This window comes from Myotis daubentonii, chromosome 15 (genome assembly GCF_963259705.1).
Source record: "Myotis daubentonii chromosome 15, mMyoDau2.1, whole genome shotgun sequence".
Classification (NCBI taxonomy): Eukaryota; Metazoa; Chordata; class Mammalia; order Chiroptera; family Vespertilionidae; genus Myotis; species Myotis daubentonii.
Window position 1 is genome coordinate 24,709,002 of NC_081854.1, and position 16,546 is coordinate 24,725,547.

The 16,546-nt window shown below is 47.2% G+C and overlaps 1 long non-coding RNA gene and 1 other non-coding gene across 2 annotated transcripts; one reads left to right on the top strand and one right to left on the bottom strand.

Moving 5' to 3' along the window:
- Positions 1-1,571: 1,571 nt before the first annotated feature.
- Positions 1,572-9,909, top strand: LOC132216957 (uncharacterized). Its single transcript, XR_009448817.1, has 3 exons — positions 1,572-2,341; positions 4,539-4,682; positions 7,654-9,909. It is a non-coding gene; the product is annotated as an uncharacterized LOC132216957 (long non-coding RNA).
- Positions 4,888-5,018, bottom strand: LOC132217680 (small nucleolar RNA SNORA5). Its single transcript, XR_009448956.1, has one exon. It is a non-coding gene; the product is annotated as a small nucleolar RNA SNORA5 (small nucleolar RNA).
- Positions 9,910-16,546: the final 6,637 nt, after the last annotated feature.

Here is a 16,546-nt window from a genome sequence, read left to right on the forward strand (position 1 = left end):
GCAGTGACCTTGATTTAGGCACTGGTCTCAGCTCTGGAGTTGGGAGCCCACCATGCGGTTGTGGGTAGTCTTTGGTGGCTGAGGACCCGGAGGCCCTGCCCTCTGGTTGCCCGAGGCCCTTTCTGGTGCCAGGAGCTCCTGTGGCTGTAGGTTCAGGAAGCCTCTGCCTGAAGGTTACAGAGGCGGTGGCAAAAGGGCAGTGTGCCCTGAGCCTGGAAGGTGCCTGCCTCCTCAGGCACGGGCAACGCCAGCAGATGGCTGTGGGGAAAAGGCCATTTTTGGTCCCGGCATATGTCAGTTCCTGCTGCGTGTGGAGGGGAAGGTGTGGAACACTGAATTTTATGATCCTAAGCCAGTCTCACCCATTTTCATCTCACCACACACAAACTAATTACTAAAATTCTGCGGCACACCAAAAAATATATTTTTTGCTGATCAGCAAAAAAATAGGTTAATTTTGATTCATTCACACAAAATGGCTATTGTGTTTTTTATTTGACAGTCTAAGGGGAAAGAGGTCAGTACCCCTGACTATAGTCAAATAATGCCTGTTTTAAAATTATTGCAGCATACCAGTTGAAAATCCCTGCCCTAAGCCTATTAGTCATTGCTGATATAACACTACCATCTGCTGTTGGTTTAGGGCAACTGCAAGGAGCCACTAGACAACCAGCATAATTGCTGAAGGAGATTTTATGTATTTTGTCATTCAAACAATATTTGTTAAGAGCCTACCTTCAGGCACAGGGAAACGTGGTAAGTCCTGGGTCTGTGGGTTTAAAACCTGGCTGCACCTCCCCATCACGTGAGGTACTTTTTCTGATTCCCGACCAGGTCTCTGGGAGTGAAGCCCTGTAGTCCGCTGGTTCAGCTGCAGCGTGTCCGGAGGAGTCCGTGGGGCAGTGGACCACTGATCTAGTCCAGCCCCCTTACAATGGGATGTGAGAGACTTGGCCAGGACCCGGTGTCCCAGCCACCAGGTTGTTCTTCCTAGGCTACTGTGCCACCCTCCTCCACTCTGGCTTTGATTTTCTTGACTTGTATTAAAGGATTTTTGTTTTATTTTGTTAATCCTCACCTGAGGATTTTTTCCCATTGTTTTTTAGAGAGAGTGGAAGGAGGAGAGACAGAAACATCAATGTGAGAGAGACACATGGATTGGTTGCCTCTCCACATGCCCACATGCCCACATGCCCACGTGCCCAGACCAGGGCCGGGGGTTAAGTCTGCAACCAAGTTCAGCCCTGACCAGAACTGAACCCAGGACCATTCGGTCTGCAGGCCACTGCTCTAGCCACTGAGCAAAACTGGCCAGGGCTATATTAAAATTTTTTAAAGTGTTATACTAAAACTTGTGAATGATGCAATTCTAGCACTCAGCTGAGGCCTATCAACACTGAGTGATTTGATGCCCTTCCCTGCCGTCTAGAGGAGAACGGGGTGGGGGGAGTGGAGAAGGGCTTCTGCTTCCAGACTAGCTGGGAGGTCGCAATAATGACCTCAGCACACCCACTGTGTGGTGGGTTCCTCTTTAACTCTTTCTGTCCAACGGCTGATAAAGGGCTGAGTAATAAAAGTAATACAGCAGTGAAGGAAAACTAGGCGAAAGGAGAAGAAAAACGATTTTACCACTCAGAAATAACTCCTTTTAATGCTGTGTTCTTTCAGTGCAGGGGTCCTCAAACTTTTTAAATAGGGGGTCAGTTCACTGTCCCTTAGACCATTGGAGGGCCGGACTATAGTTTTAAAAAAACCTATGAACAAATTCCTATGTACACTGCACATATCTTCAAAAAAAACAAAATGGGAACAAATACAATATTTGTATTTGCATGTGGCCCGCGGGCCGTAGTTTGAGGACCCCTGTTTCAGTGCCTCCCCCCTTTTTTGTATATAAACCCCCACTTATTTACACTTACATACACATATTATGTATATGCACATATAAAATATGTTTTTGTTTTTTTAAGTAGAAATGGGGTCATATTTGCTTTTTATTTTGATGTGTAAAGGCTGACAATCATATGAGGCGGCAGGTTATCATATTTGTTTTCCAGATGAGGACACTGAGGTACAAGGGAACAAACCAGCACTCCCATGTCACCCTGCTGGTGGCAGCTGCTGGGACTGGACGCCAGGCCTCCTGGTTTCTGGTCACTACAGCCAGCCTGAGGCGGGGACACTGTGTTCTGCCTTTCAGGGGTTGGGGTTCTCAGCAGACAGCTGTATGCCACAGGTGGGCACGATGGGCCCTTGGTGAGGAAGAGCGTTGAGGTTTATGATCCTGGAACAAACACCTGGAAGCAGGTGGCAGACATGAACATGTGCCGACGCAATGCAGGTAATGTGACTGCTCTCTCTGTCTCCCTCGGGTTGTGGTCTTTTTCTCCCTGCAAACCCTGGCCCTAAAGACTCCCAGGCTGGGGCTGAGCTGTCTCATGAACAGGGAGTGTCCATTTGCTGGTGGGCTCTGGGTGAGGGGAGGGAGAGCTTGGAATCCCAAAAGCTAGCCACAGGGTCCCCACTGAGTTGCACTGAGAGGGAAGGGTGATGACTCTCAGTGCACAGAGATGGACATAGAACAGCCCTCTGGTTGCCATCGATGCTTTGAGGACATGACCGGACAATGGCACTTGGTTTTATCTTTTCTTTGCCAGGACCTGGCTCTGAGAACCTCCCACTTCCCGCCTGAAACCAGTCTGCTTCCTTTCAGGGGAACCTGTGAAGGGATTTATGATTCATTCTCCAATAGAGCCACTTCTCTTACTCCCTTCTTTGTATTTCCTGTCTTTCCTTGCCTACCCTTTTCCTTTCTTACAGAAATGATTTTCCTTAGAGTAGCGGTTCTCAACCTGTGGGTTGCGACCCCTTTGGCGGTCGAACAACCCTTTCACAGGGGTCGCCTAAGACCATCCTGCATATCAGATATTTACATTATGATTCATAACAGTAGCAACATTACAGTTATGAAGTAGCAACGAAAATAATTTTATGGTTGGGTCACAACATGAGGAACTGTATTTAAAGGGCCAGAAGGTTGAGAACCACTGCCTTAGAATGTTTAGGTTTTTCTTCCTGGAGCTCAAGACCCCTATTAAACTGTTTTATTTTAGAACTTTGCCCTTTGGGCCATGTCCTGTGTTGGTGATTCTACTTTAAGCCTCCTTACTCTCTGAAAGGTTGGCTTAGTCCAGCTTCCCAGGTTAGAAAGACAAACAGGTGACTTCCAGGCAGGTTTATTTCCTTTAACTCAAATGACCTGTTTGTTAAACCCATTTGTAGCTGACTTGTTGAAACTGTAAACAGAGAGCTTATTAATTTGCTCATTGTCTAAGCCTGCTGTGATATAACTTGTCCTTTAAGCCACCTGGCTGAGGAATTACAGAATCCGCAAGACAGCTAGTCTATCTGCAGTCTGAGAATTAAATTTAGATGTAAATGTGTATATGTACACACATTCACATATAGATATTTCTGTTTTTTATAACAAATCAAATCACTCTGTAATAGTGTTTGATAACCTGCCTTTTTAATTCACTTTACAATCTTTCATGAATATCTTATAAATATATTTATATGATATTATTTAAATGCCCATATCATAATTTAACTAATTTACTATGGGACATTTTAGAGTATTTCCACCCTTTCTATAAGTAATGCTTTGGTTATTATAAATTGTCCTTATAGTTAATCAATGCATACATCTAAAATTACTCTTTAGAATAAAAGGCCAGAAATGCACTTTTGAGTCAGAGGGGGCACATGTGCTTTTGACACCACCTGGGAAGAAGGTGCAGTATTTGAGAGGATCTTCACCAATACTGATAGTTACTACTTTTTGAGCATCATCAGCCTCTTATTCTAATTTTAAAAAAATGCACAGTATATTAGACTATGGCCTTTTAAAGACTTGATGAGCAAGAATTATATTTTTCTATGTTGAGTTCCCGCTCATGACACCCTGCCCCCAGACCAGCTCCCTCTGAGAGGAGGGTGAGTGAAGTGCCACATCCCTGGGAGCAGTGTGTGGACTTAGACCCCAGGAATGTGAAGGGGTCAGAGACACCACCATTAGCTGCACACGGTATGAATATAATAGGGTTGATCAGGGGAAAGCTTTCAAGCAGAGTGGAAGCAGGGTGCATGAAATCCCTTGAGCTGTCTCATCCTGCAGCTCAGGCTGGGCATGAGTTGTGCGTGCACCGGTGGCCAACACTCCGGTGGATGGGCCTGTCCCCTTAGTGCTCTACCTACTTATAGAGTCGGGAACAGGGAGCGATTGCAAGGCCATGTAGTATGAAAGCTCCCTGGTCAGAGAAGTGACCTGTCAGAAAGGGGGCGGCAGAGCCAGTGGCTGTTTTCAGCATGTGCTTTTATTGAACAAACTTAGACCTGTGGAGCCAGCTCTCTTTTTTGCTCCCATGAAGCGGAGAAGAAAAGCCTCCAAGGCAATCCAGATTTATTGGCCGCTTGTCCATGTCGAGTCCTTGGTGCTCCTGCTATCATATTTCCTGTGGCTTCTGTTTGATGCCCAGGGGTCTGTGAAGTGAATGGGCTCCTGTATGTGGTTGGAGGGGATGATGGATCCTGCAACCTGGCTTCGGTGGAGTACTACAATCCTGCCACTGACAAATGGACGCTGCTGCCAACCAACATGAGCACGGGGCGGAGCTATGCAAGTCAGTGTGCCCCACCCCACCCCACGGTGGTACAGGGGGGCACGGGGTAAGCTTGCTGACTTGGAACTGAGAGCCTCCTCCAGGGATGGCCACTCCTTCATTCTGTACTCATTACAGATACTCATAATTAGCACTTGTTTCCCCAGCAAACCTGAACGTATCCTTGGAAGTCTTTTCTTTTTCTTTCTTTCTTTTTTTCCCTCCTTTGTATCTGTAACCAAAATTAACCCTGGGCCCAGCAGAAGCGATCATGGCCCCTGAGTCAGTGTTTCTATGGCAGCCTCCTGGACCAGTACCTGCCATGAGTGGGCAGGCACTGAATTTCACACGGCTGCGCAGAAATCTTTACATAACGCTCCAGGGAGCCTCTTCCAATTGATCTATGTCATTATAAGAGGCATTGGAATTTTATTGCCATTCCTGGTTTGTTTTGTGCTGGTCTAGGTGGAATAAGATGCAGTTCTTGCTTTCTAGAAATTGGACAAAACAGGACATACAAGATGATGCACACATAAATTCTAAGTGCAATGCACTATACAGGCTTTAGGACACTGCAGGTGAGAGCTGGCAGAGTCAGGAAATACCTGCTGAGGAGATGGGGCTGATTAAACGTTGAGGGCAGATCACAGTCACTCGGGAAGCTGACCTTTGCTGTGCCTCCTCCCTGTACCCCCGGGCAGTGTGTTAGTACAGTGTAGATGTTTTCAACAGCCAACAGCCCTCTGGTCAAATGGGACTGTTTTCTTCCATGTTATGACACTGAGGTTCAAGGGTTGGGTCTGATGAAACTAAGACTTAGAGCGTTTGAGTAACCTGCTCAAGACCACGCAGCTAAAAAATGGCAAAGTCAGAATTCAAACCAGGTCTGACTCTCAAACCATGCCCTTGGTAAGACCCCAGCTCCAAGTTGGGGGGGGGAAAGCATTCCACACAAGAGACTGGGGGAAGGAATACGGGAGGCTTATTCCTGGGGAGTGTGTGTGATGGGTTTGGTGCAGGGGCAGGATCAGAGCTGGTGTTGCTGAGGTCAGGGGTCAATAGGGAGACAAGCAAACATATTTCCATCATGTAGCCCCACGCCTTGTATCTGGTTCTCCAGAAACTGGAATAATTAGAGTTAACGTGCTTATTGAGCACATACAATGTGCCAGGCATAATCCTAAGTATTTGAAGACCCTTATCTCATTTAGTCCACATAAGGACGACGCTGACGGTATTCCCATTCCCTTTCTGTGTTAGAAAGGTCAGTCGCTCCTCCTTGTTTGGATTTCAGGGCAAAGGAAGATTGGGCCTTGCAGGCTCACCTCCCACATTCTGTCAACACAGGGCTTCAATTGCAGTGAACTTATTTTACTTTCATCCGCTCATTTAGGATTTTTCTCTACTCAATATAAGAGATGTTAGAGGTATTTTTGTCCTAGAGTGATTCTGTTCTCAAGGTTAATTATTAAAACCAGGACTGTCATTTTCTTCCTGAAGTCGTCATGGGACAGGCAGGGCATTTTCTAGTAGGAGGCAGTGGGGCCAGCAAGAGACACTCCTTGCATGCCTGAACCAGAGGGGAAGGCTCAGGTGTGATGCTTAGAATTACCTTGCCCTGGGACTCTGGGGAAGATAATCCATCTGACTGAACCTCTGTTTCCTCATTTGTAAAATGAGAATGAAATTATACCAAGCCTCTTAGGGCTGTTGTAAGAATGAAATGTGATTATAGTTGGAAAGTGCTTAGCACATGGAAACCACTCAGAAAATTATTGTGATTATATTAGAAGCCAAATATTCCAAAAAGGTAATGGTGATTCTCTTTGTATGAAGGGACTAAAGTTCTTTTACTTTGTATTCTTCTTTACTTTCCAAATTATCAATAATGGGAATATTTTATTTTTATAATAAAAAGGGAAAGTTTATATTTAAAAAAAAACAATACAGGAACCTGCTTTTAAAAAAAAGCTACCTTATTAATGGGAAGCCAGAGGTGCAGTGAGATGTCCTCAAGGTCAGGCAGCACATCGGGTCTGAGGACTCTGGTTCTGATATAGCTAAGCGTTTATGTCTGTACCTTTGTCTAGAAGTGACCATGAAATGGATTTCTTAGCAGAATCTCACTGCTGGGGTATACTGCGGTTTCTTTTAGCAATGCTCTCTTAATTTCACCTTCAACCAGGAGGTTTTATAGTCTTGGGAATATATTAAAATAAGACTCTAGGTACCATCATTCCTGTAGACCCTACATGTAAGGGTTTTATTTAGCTGCAAGTACCAGAAAAGTTCACAGTTACCTGTTCAAGTATGAAAGGATTGTGTTTGTCTCGGGCAGAAAGAATTTAAGGGCAGGTCTGGAGGCTCAGACGGTGAGTGAAGAGCCAGGCTTTACCCTTTTCTGTCCCACCAGCTTCATCAGTAGCTTCTGCTGCCCCTTGGGCCTTGCCTGAGCACTCCAGGTAGGACAAGGGGCGAAGCCAAGGTCGTAGCACTGGCAGACTTGCATCACAATCGTGTTGGCCAGGACTGGGTCACATGGCCCTTCCAGCTGAAAGAGAGTCTGGGAAGCTGGGCTCCAAACTTGCTGGCCTCTGTATAGAGGTCAGAAACTAGGGGGGATGTTGATGGAATCAACCTCCCCAGTATCTGCTATGTGGCTTCATCCATTGCAGAGGGGTGCAGGGTCATACATGGATTTACAAAGTTGGCTGTTGAGTGTGGTTCAACTTGGCTAAAACTGCACCACATACAAACATGTCTGGTTTATTCGAGAATAGAACTTAGCACTGGGGGGGTGGAGGGTTCAGTTAGATGACACTGAATCATATTGGAATGGAGTCTAAAGAGGTCAAGAGGCTACAGTGTAGCTTGACCCGGTGGCAGAGGTGGGATTGCAATTTAGTTTTCCCTTGCTGTGGCTTAGGATGTCTTACATTCATGGACTGTTTGGAGAGACTGAGTTGATAACGTTCTCCCCCTTTTGTCTTAGGTATTGCTATGATTCAGAAGCCCTTGTGACCCCCACCTCCCACTTCCAGGACGTGGGGTGAGGGAGGGGTGCTGCCTGGGACTCAAAAGAGAGGGGTCATGATGGCTGGATCCCACTTGGCTGGATCCCACTCGCTGGGAGAGTCTGCAGTGGAGTGAGAACCGCCCTCCTCTGACTTGGCAGAGTGGAGTCTGGAGTGAAGACTGGGCCCCACCTCATGCACCTCTGCGGGTGTTTGGCCTCTACCCCGAGCAGTGGGTTCTGGTAGCTTTGGGCTACAGGGAGAACGTGTGTCTGAGAATGTGGATGTATGTGTGTGTGTGTCAGAGAGAGTGTTGTGTATATGTGTGTCTAGAACATGATATCTCACTAAGTTTGGGGTGGGGTGTGACAGTCTACTGGATTTCTGAACTACTGATCCTTCCGCTGTGCTAAAAATCAAATCACAGACACTCTCTTCGTGTGGGCACCTGAGACTACTGCCACCTCTGTCTCCTGGAGGGCAGGGATGCCAAGAAATGACTGGCAGGAGAGGCAGTGCTCTGGCCATGCCCACATGCTGGCCTTGACTCTGGCACTGTCGGCAGAAGAGATGAGCATTCTCGAAGCTGCTCTGTGACCTCCCTGTGCTAGAACTAGGAGCAAGCGGGTGCCCTGCCCCTCAGCTGGCTCTTCCTTGGTCTCTCCTACAGGAAGCACACAAGAGCTGCTCAGTCTTTGGACCACTGGTTTTTGATGTCATGAATTCCAGGTTTGGGAAGTTTGTGTCTCTTCAGCTAGCTCTTCAGAAAAGCCCCAAGTAACACACTAGGAAAAAATATACGAAAAACAAAAACCAAAGTGGGAAGGCTTCAGTCCCTGCCCACAAAGGTCTCAGAGAGAATCCTACTTCTGGATTTTTCCAGGATATGCAAGTCCCCATTATATTTATTATCCAGAAGTAATTATTCCCAACATCCTTTTTACCATCGAAAGTGTTCTGATATGGAGGATAAGTCACCCTACCTCCAACCCACAGCCTGGTTTGTCCTGCACCGGATGGGGTCGCATGTGCTTCAGACGGTCATGGATGGAAGGAGTGTACCAGCTGGGCTGCTCGTTGGCACTTCGTGATGGTGGTCAAGTCTGTCTCAGGTCCTTGTCTTCCTTTCCTTGTGCTCTGCACCCTCTCTCCAGCCCTCAGAACACTCCCCTCCTCCTTGCTTCCCCTGTGGGGAAGGAGATGGTAGGCTCCGGATGTGTGATCTCTCTCAGGGGGACCTACATTTTAAGAGAGGAGCTAAAGAGAATTTTGCTAGTCCACAGGTAAAAGTTATTAAAGACAGAACTTCAAGAATCTGCAGGGAGGTATTTGAGGGGGCACATAGTCATTTGCATGAAAAATAACCTTAAAGCTGTGCTGCTCCTAAATTAGCAAGTTGCTTATGTTGGGATTTCTGGCATAAGGACGGGAGGTCTTGTGTCTGGGGTTTAACCTTCCATGATGTTAGGGTCCGCCCAGAGGGAGCCGAGGGGCTTATGAGCCTGATACTGGACTTTTGATACATCTGGGCTCCTTCCAAGCAGATGTTGTAGGAGACCAGCATTCCCTCCACCTCATGCTCACAATTGGAAACGCAGGATCTTCCCCGCTATTTGGCCACTTTGTGTATTTACAGGATATTGTGCACTAAACACTGAACTCTCTTGAAGATGAAACTTCTGATGTTGAGCAGATGTCATTTCAATGAGACATTTGGAGAGGACCAAGGCGCCCAGAATTTCTTGGGAAGAGGCCAGAAATACCAGATTTGGTGGGGCCGGGAGAAATGCCTCCAGGGGAGTTGGGGCGCACTTTGAGTTGGTGCTCGGCTCTCACTGGCACGGAGGCACGGAGACATGGAGACACGGAGACATGGAGACATGGAGACGGCTAGTTCTAGAGCTCTGCCTGGCTCTGGGTTGGAAGCTGATGGAATGAGCTTTTTGTTCCAAATGTTCTTCCTCCCTCTCTGAGGAAAGTTTGGGACTTAGTTGTGTGTGTGTGTGTGTGTGTGTGTGTGTGTGTGTGGTGGGGATGAGGGTGAGGTTGGGTCTGATGTGTGCTGTTCCCACAGCTGGTTTGAGATCCCAACCCCTCCCCTACACGTAGCAGCTGGACTTCCATTCTGTGTGGGAGAGGCTGCTGTTTGTGTGTCATCTTCCCAGAGGGGCTCTTCCCTGAAAGCTAGCCATGTTTCCTGCTTTTGGGCTTTTGCTATTGATTCCCCCTCCCTCCTCCCTCCTCCCTTCCAAGGAAGCACTGCCTACTGGTGGTGCCGCTGAGGCCATGTTCATTTTCTCCTCGTGCCCTTTCTCCTGGGGACTGGGACACTGGTGTGTCATCACTAAAAAGCCAAACTGCTCTAACTGCCCACAGATGCCATAAAAACTAGATGCCTCTTTGTCACCAGGTACTATTCTCTCTCCACTGTGGACACAGCAGACTTATTTCAAGTCTGTGCTGGTCATGTGGTAGATGAACCCCCGACCCCCGTTCAGGTGGCCACAACTACTTGTGAATGCAGCCTTGCCAGTGGTTTGTCTGAAATCCGATCACAGTCATGAAATGGAATTGCGGCCCAAGGTTACAAGCAGCTTAGATGCCACTTGGATACTGATTTGGACTACATAGAAGTCAGACTGAATTCCAAAGTAATTTCTCATACGTACCCAATGGCATCCCTCCATCTAAAAGTTGCAGTATTATGCAAATGAAAGTGACCTCATCTTCTCTATGCAATAAGAATACTTCATTTTGTTTCATGGCACACCAGTTGCAACATCCCTTAAGATGCTTTTTGAGCTGTCTTACTTTTGATATCTGTTGTGTGATGTTCGTATATTCCTGAGCCAGATCCTTTAAGAGACTGACTTTTTATAAAATCGATGCTACAGCATTCAGGCAAAAATTTAATGTAGGTATTTTTATAAGATAATATTTCAGGATATTTGACTTGCTTTTTGTTGTCTATGATAATGAAATGTTATGTTCTGTCCGTCATTCCCTATGTTTAAGAAACATAGTCCATGCCTATAGCTATCTTCCCTTCGTTTCTCATGTTCCCAAAACGGATTTTCAGTGGCTCCAGGTAGAAAACACAATCACCACCGGTGTTTCTTGAAACCCTTGGGACTCACGTTAAGCCTCCTCAGCACTCAGCCATCTGCGTCTGCTCTTTTGGAGTTTGCTTCCTGCAGTGGTGAGGCTGGTGGGCTCTCCCTGCCTGGCACAGCCTGGTCACTGTGGCGTGGGGAAGCCCCAGCAAAAGGCCTGCCCCCCAGCACCTGCTCCCAGGAGTGTCCTAGGTCCAGTAGACCCATCCTCCTTCTCTTCCATCTCCTTGTTCTTCTGGAGCTTCCAGCAGCGTGATGCCCCTTGGGAAGCCTGTTGCCTGTGAACTTTATAGGAGGGTCACTCTCATGACCCCAGGAAGAATGTGTCAAGCATGTGCTCCCTGCCTGCTCACACTACACTTATAAAAGTACTTCTTTTGGGCTGTGTCTACACTCTAGGTCTCTTTTGTGTGTTTATCTGTCATTAGCCTCATTAAAAATACTTTATTTTTATTACTATTGGGACAGGTACCATTTGAATTGCCTCCATGCTCCCCATTTGCACCTTGTTGGGTCTAGCTGGGAGGCTGAACAAACTCATTCCAGCCAGCTGGAGTTTTCAAGTGCTTGCCTGGAGAAGCAAGGCGGCTGGAATGTATTTTCTTTTAAGTGTTTGCACTATCCAGAGTTCTAAGCCCTCACGCCTAGCTGTGCTGGGTACCTACTGACCAAGCAGGGGAGCTGGCAGCACTGCCCGCCTTGGGGACGGAGAGGCTTCTCCTGCGACGGATGATCACACCTCGCAGCCTGTGCAGCCTTGTCGTGGGACTCAGTGACTCATGGATCAGCCACGGCAAGAGCACCCGGGACTGTGGCATTTGGAGAAACAAATCGCTCTAGTGCTATGTTCTTGCCTTTGGTTATGACTTTAAAATTCTTTCCCTCCCTTTTCACGGGCAATAAAGGACCCTCGTTGGACTTAATTTGTATATGACGTGTAAAATACTTCCTATGAAAGGAGACTCAAGACACTGAATGTGTATGTCTGTGTGGGTGCACTCTGTCTGTGATTGTCCATGGGCAGACAGACTTGACCACCGACACCCATCCAATACATTGCATAGGAAAGGCCCTTGTCTGTTGTTTTCTGCTCGGACATTAGGGGCTATGTTGTAAAAGAACACTCATCACATGCTCTCTGAAGAAACAGTTCCTTGGATGTATTATTTTAACAGGAATCATGTTCTAGTTTCCCACACTTTGTTACTTTCATTTTAATAAAAGCTGAACTGTGAGAACCTTTCTCCGTCTTGGTACTTCATTTTTGTACTTCATTTTTGTAGTCATTTCTCTGTGTCTCAGACGTGGAAAAGATAGATTAAGTCCTACATGTCTTCAGATTAAAAGTGCTTTCTCTGTAAGATCTCCTGAATAGGGTCCGGGTTCCTTTGGTCTCTGTTCTCTGGCCCAAGAACAGGGCCAGACCCACAAAGACCTTCTTTAATCAGGCCCAGTGAGGCCTGTCCCTCCAGTAAGTGTTTGGTGGTGTGGGCAACTGCCCGCTGATCATTGTGATGTGGGTGTGCTGGTCTCAGGCACAGGGAGGAGGAGACAGAGATTCAGCTATAAGCATTGATTTTTAAAAGTTTGTCATTAGACCTAGAGGACTTTATAAGTATTATGTTTGATTAAATATACAAATGTTATTAAATATACAAATATATTTTATTAAAATATACAACCATTTATTAACGATGTTGGTTCATAAGATATCAACATGTGAAATAATAATAATAGCTAATATTTATTGAGTATTTATTATGTGCCAGGCATTTTTCCAAGTGCTTTACTTATTATTGATGCATTTAGTTCCCATCACAGTCTACTGAGTTAGTATTATCTTTTTACAGATGAAGATATGAAATGCGGAGAGGTTAATCAACTTGCCTAAGGTAGCAATGGCTGCAAAAGGATGGAGCCACTCCAGAGTCTGTGTTCCTAATCCTGTCACTCAGCCTTGAGGTGAGGGGAGAAGGGTGTGCCGAGGAGCACCCAGGAGAGGAAGGCACCAAGGGCCCCGGGGAAGTGCAAACATGGTTGGAAAAAACCACCGAAGCCCAAGTTTACAGACCCAAAATGTCCCCATCTTCTGTGGCTGGTAGATAACCATTTGTTACTGTGATGATAGTAGCAGTAGCCACTATCATCAGTACATTGATGATGTACTTATTTGTGCTAGACATCCTGCTAATGCAGTACCTTGGCCTTTATTCCACAGCCTCCTGGGGAGGTGGCCCGGCCCCTTTGGAGGCTGGATGTTCCCTGTTGGCTGCCCTGCCTTGCCTCTTTCCATTACCTGTGGTTTCTGGGAGTCAGGTCGGGCCTCACCGCGGGAGGTGAGCCTCTTGTGAAGGAGGCTTGGCTCCCAGGCAGCTTCTCAAATCTGCCTGCTTAGATCGTGGGCTCCCGCGCTGATGAACAGACTGGACAGTTCCAGTCCCTGTCCAGGTGTCAGTGGCTCTGCCCTGTTCCAGGTGACAGGTGGCGGCACAGAGGGGTTGGGCACAGCTTTAAGCTGGAGAGACCCAAGGGAAGAAAGGAGTTGCTTGGCCAGATCCCTCCCGACACTTGGAAAAGTACATGGTGAGCTCCTGAAGGGCATGGGCCGCCTGAATTTCTCCGCATCCATGGTGCGCAGCACTTGGTCCCTCTGGAAGTATTTACAGAGAAGGCAGAAAGGCTTGTGGGGAGGGGTCAGGTGCTGAGGCCTTCACCTCCCGGCTCCTCCACCTCCTCCCCGTGCCCCTGGCCAGCCTCCTGCCATAGCCTCTGGTCTTTCATCCCACGCACTGAATGGGGAGTGAGAGGCCTGGTGCTGCTTATCTTTTGCATCCGCAGAACACAGCCTGTTTAGGACTCTGAGCCTATAACAGCCCCACAGATGACAGACAGGTAGGAATTTGCATGCTCTGGGGAGAGGGGAAGCCCAGAGAAACGAATCCACTTATCTCAGCGTGTGCTATAAGTGAGAGTGGAGCAGACCCAGATGAGACTCAGCCTGAGAAGAGGGCTCAGGCTGCAACTGTTTTAATGAGCACTTATTGTGCACTTACTGTGTGCCAGGCCCTGTGCGGGACACTTTAATTCCAGCTCATCCTCACAGGGCCTCGGCGCGGCAGAGGATACCCACTTTACAGGATCACAGGGTTTGATTGGCCCAAGGTCCTGTAGAGCCTTGAGAAAGATGCTCCCCCATTCTCTGTTGAGGCTGCTGGCTGAGTGTGCCACCCTCACATCCCAGAGGGTGCATTCTGGAGGGAGGAGGTTGCTCATGTCTGTCTCTCAGGGGCAAGCAGTGAGGCAGAACCCAGAGCCAGGCTAGAGACATGCTCTGCTGTGGGCCCACCGTTCTGGGCTCTGCCACTGCCTCCCAGAGGGCCCTGGGGAGTGTCGTCAACACACACACCTTTCCTTCTCCTTGATCCTGGTGTCCCTTTACCCAGGAAAAGTTCCAGAGTGAAATCATATTTGGCAGTTCTTCTACCAACTTATTTTTCTACAGTTTACAAATAGTCTTTTGATCCTAACTCACTGCTTTATTGTTGTAAGTATTACATAGGTCCTCCTTTCCTCCCCATTAACCTCTTCCAGCCCAATCTCATGCCCTCCTCCCCCAGGTCCTCACCATCCTGTTGTCTGTGTCCACTGGTTATGCATATATGCATACAAGTTCATTGGTTGATCTCTTCCCACCCACCTTCCCCTGCCTTCCCTCTGAGGTTCAACAGTCTGTTCATGCTTCTATGTCTCTGGGTCTATTTTTGATCATCAGTTTATTTGGTTCATTAGATTTCCATATATGAGCGAGATCATGTGATACTTATCTTTCTCTGACCGGCTAATTTCGCTCAGCATAATACTCTCCAGGTCTATCCATGTTGATGCAAATCAAGAATGAAAGAGGTGAAGTAACAACTGACCCCACAGAAATACAAAGAATCTTAAAAAAAATACAATGAATGACTTTATTCTGACAAACAGGACAACCTGGATGAAATTGACATATTCCTAGAAAAATACAACCTTCTAAAACTCAATCAGGAAGAATCAGAAAACCTGATTAGGCCAATAACTATTGATGAAATTGAAGCAGTAATAATAAAAACTCCTAGCAAACAAAAGCCCTGGTCTAGCCGGGTTTACAGGCGAGTTTTACCAAATTTAAAGAAGAACTAACACCTATTCTTCTCAAACTATTCAAAAAAATGTAAGAGGAAGGAATACTTCCAAACCTCTCTATGAGGCCAGCATTACCCTAATTCCAAAGCCAGATAAAGACAGGTCAAAGAAAGGGAACTACAAGCCAGTATCTCCAGGACCTATTCTTGCTTCCACTTGACTGGTGAGAAGATGAGACTCAGAGAGGCCAAGCGACAGTGGGAGCAGGCCCTGAACCCACATCTTCCGTGGAAGTAGTTTTTGATGACTATGCCACACATATTTAAGCTCTTAGGCCACTGGGCCCTGTCAGTAAACAAGCATGATATAGATGATCTGATGAACCCTCTAATCATATGCTCTATTTGGACTGGAAAATTGCCTTTTCCATCCCTTGCTTTCCTTCCCTTTCTATTCCCAGTTCCCAGCTGCCTCTAGAGGGACCCCGCTGTCTCCCAGTGTTCAAGAGCATTCATTTCCCTTCACAGTGTGTTCAACAAGCAGTTATTCATCCAACAAGAATACATTCTGCGTCTACACTGTACATTGTGCTAGGTACTCAAGATGTAACTGCCAGCAAAGCAGATGGTCCCTGAGGACTTGGAGGTTAGAGTGTTGTAAGGGACACAGTTGGCAAATAGCGGGTGCACTAGGTGTACTAGTATGCCTGGGGTTGGGGAGGAGAGGGCAACACCCACCCAGAGAGAGAGGGGGACAACCTGTCAGAGACCTGGGAAAAGGGAGTGAGCTTCAAACAAAGCAAGAGAGAGACCAAGAGAAAACAACTGAGACACAGAGAGAAACAGAGGGAGACATAAACATAATGAGAAAGACATACATATACGCACATGTGCACACACACAGCCAGGGAGGAGATACCACTCATGCAGAAATACAGAGGTGAGACCAGAGAGCCAGAGCCAGAATCATTTCTTAGGGTGGCAGGAAACAGGTCAGCCTAGGGCAGGGGTGGGCAAACTTTTTGACTCGAGGGCCACAATGGGTTCTTAAACTGGACCGGAGGGCCGGAACAAAAGCATGGATGGAGTGTTTGTGTGAACTAATATAAATTCAGAGTAAACATCATTACATAAAAGGGTACGGTCTTTTTTTTTTTTAGTTTTATTCATTTCAAACGGGCTGGATCCTGTCCGCGGGCCGTAGTTTGCCCACGGCTGGCCTAGGGCTTCCGGCCAGAGGTGCAGGTCCAGAAGCGGGTTCATGGCTGAGCTCTGAAAAGGTGATCGTGTGGCTTTGAGTAAGTCTCTTCATCTCTCAGGTTCAGTGTCCTCAACGGTAAACTCTGGATGATAACACCAGTCTGGTGAGCTTGTGGAGATGACATGAGAAGGCCCTAAGACAAAGGAGGCAGCCACCCTAGACCTCAGGGATGCTGGGCAAGGCAGAGCAGCCTCCAGAGTGAGAGACCTGATCTCCTGTAGGGACAGTCAGCCCTGAGGACATCCTGACTACATGCAGGTCTCCCGGAGCCAGGAGTGTGAGTGAGTGTGACCATAAGGTCAAGCTTACAATTGTAGTCTTTGGCTATCATTGTGCTGGGAGGGCTTATCCCTCCAAGCTGGGACTTGCACATGGCTTT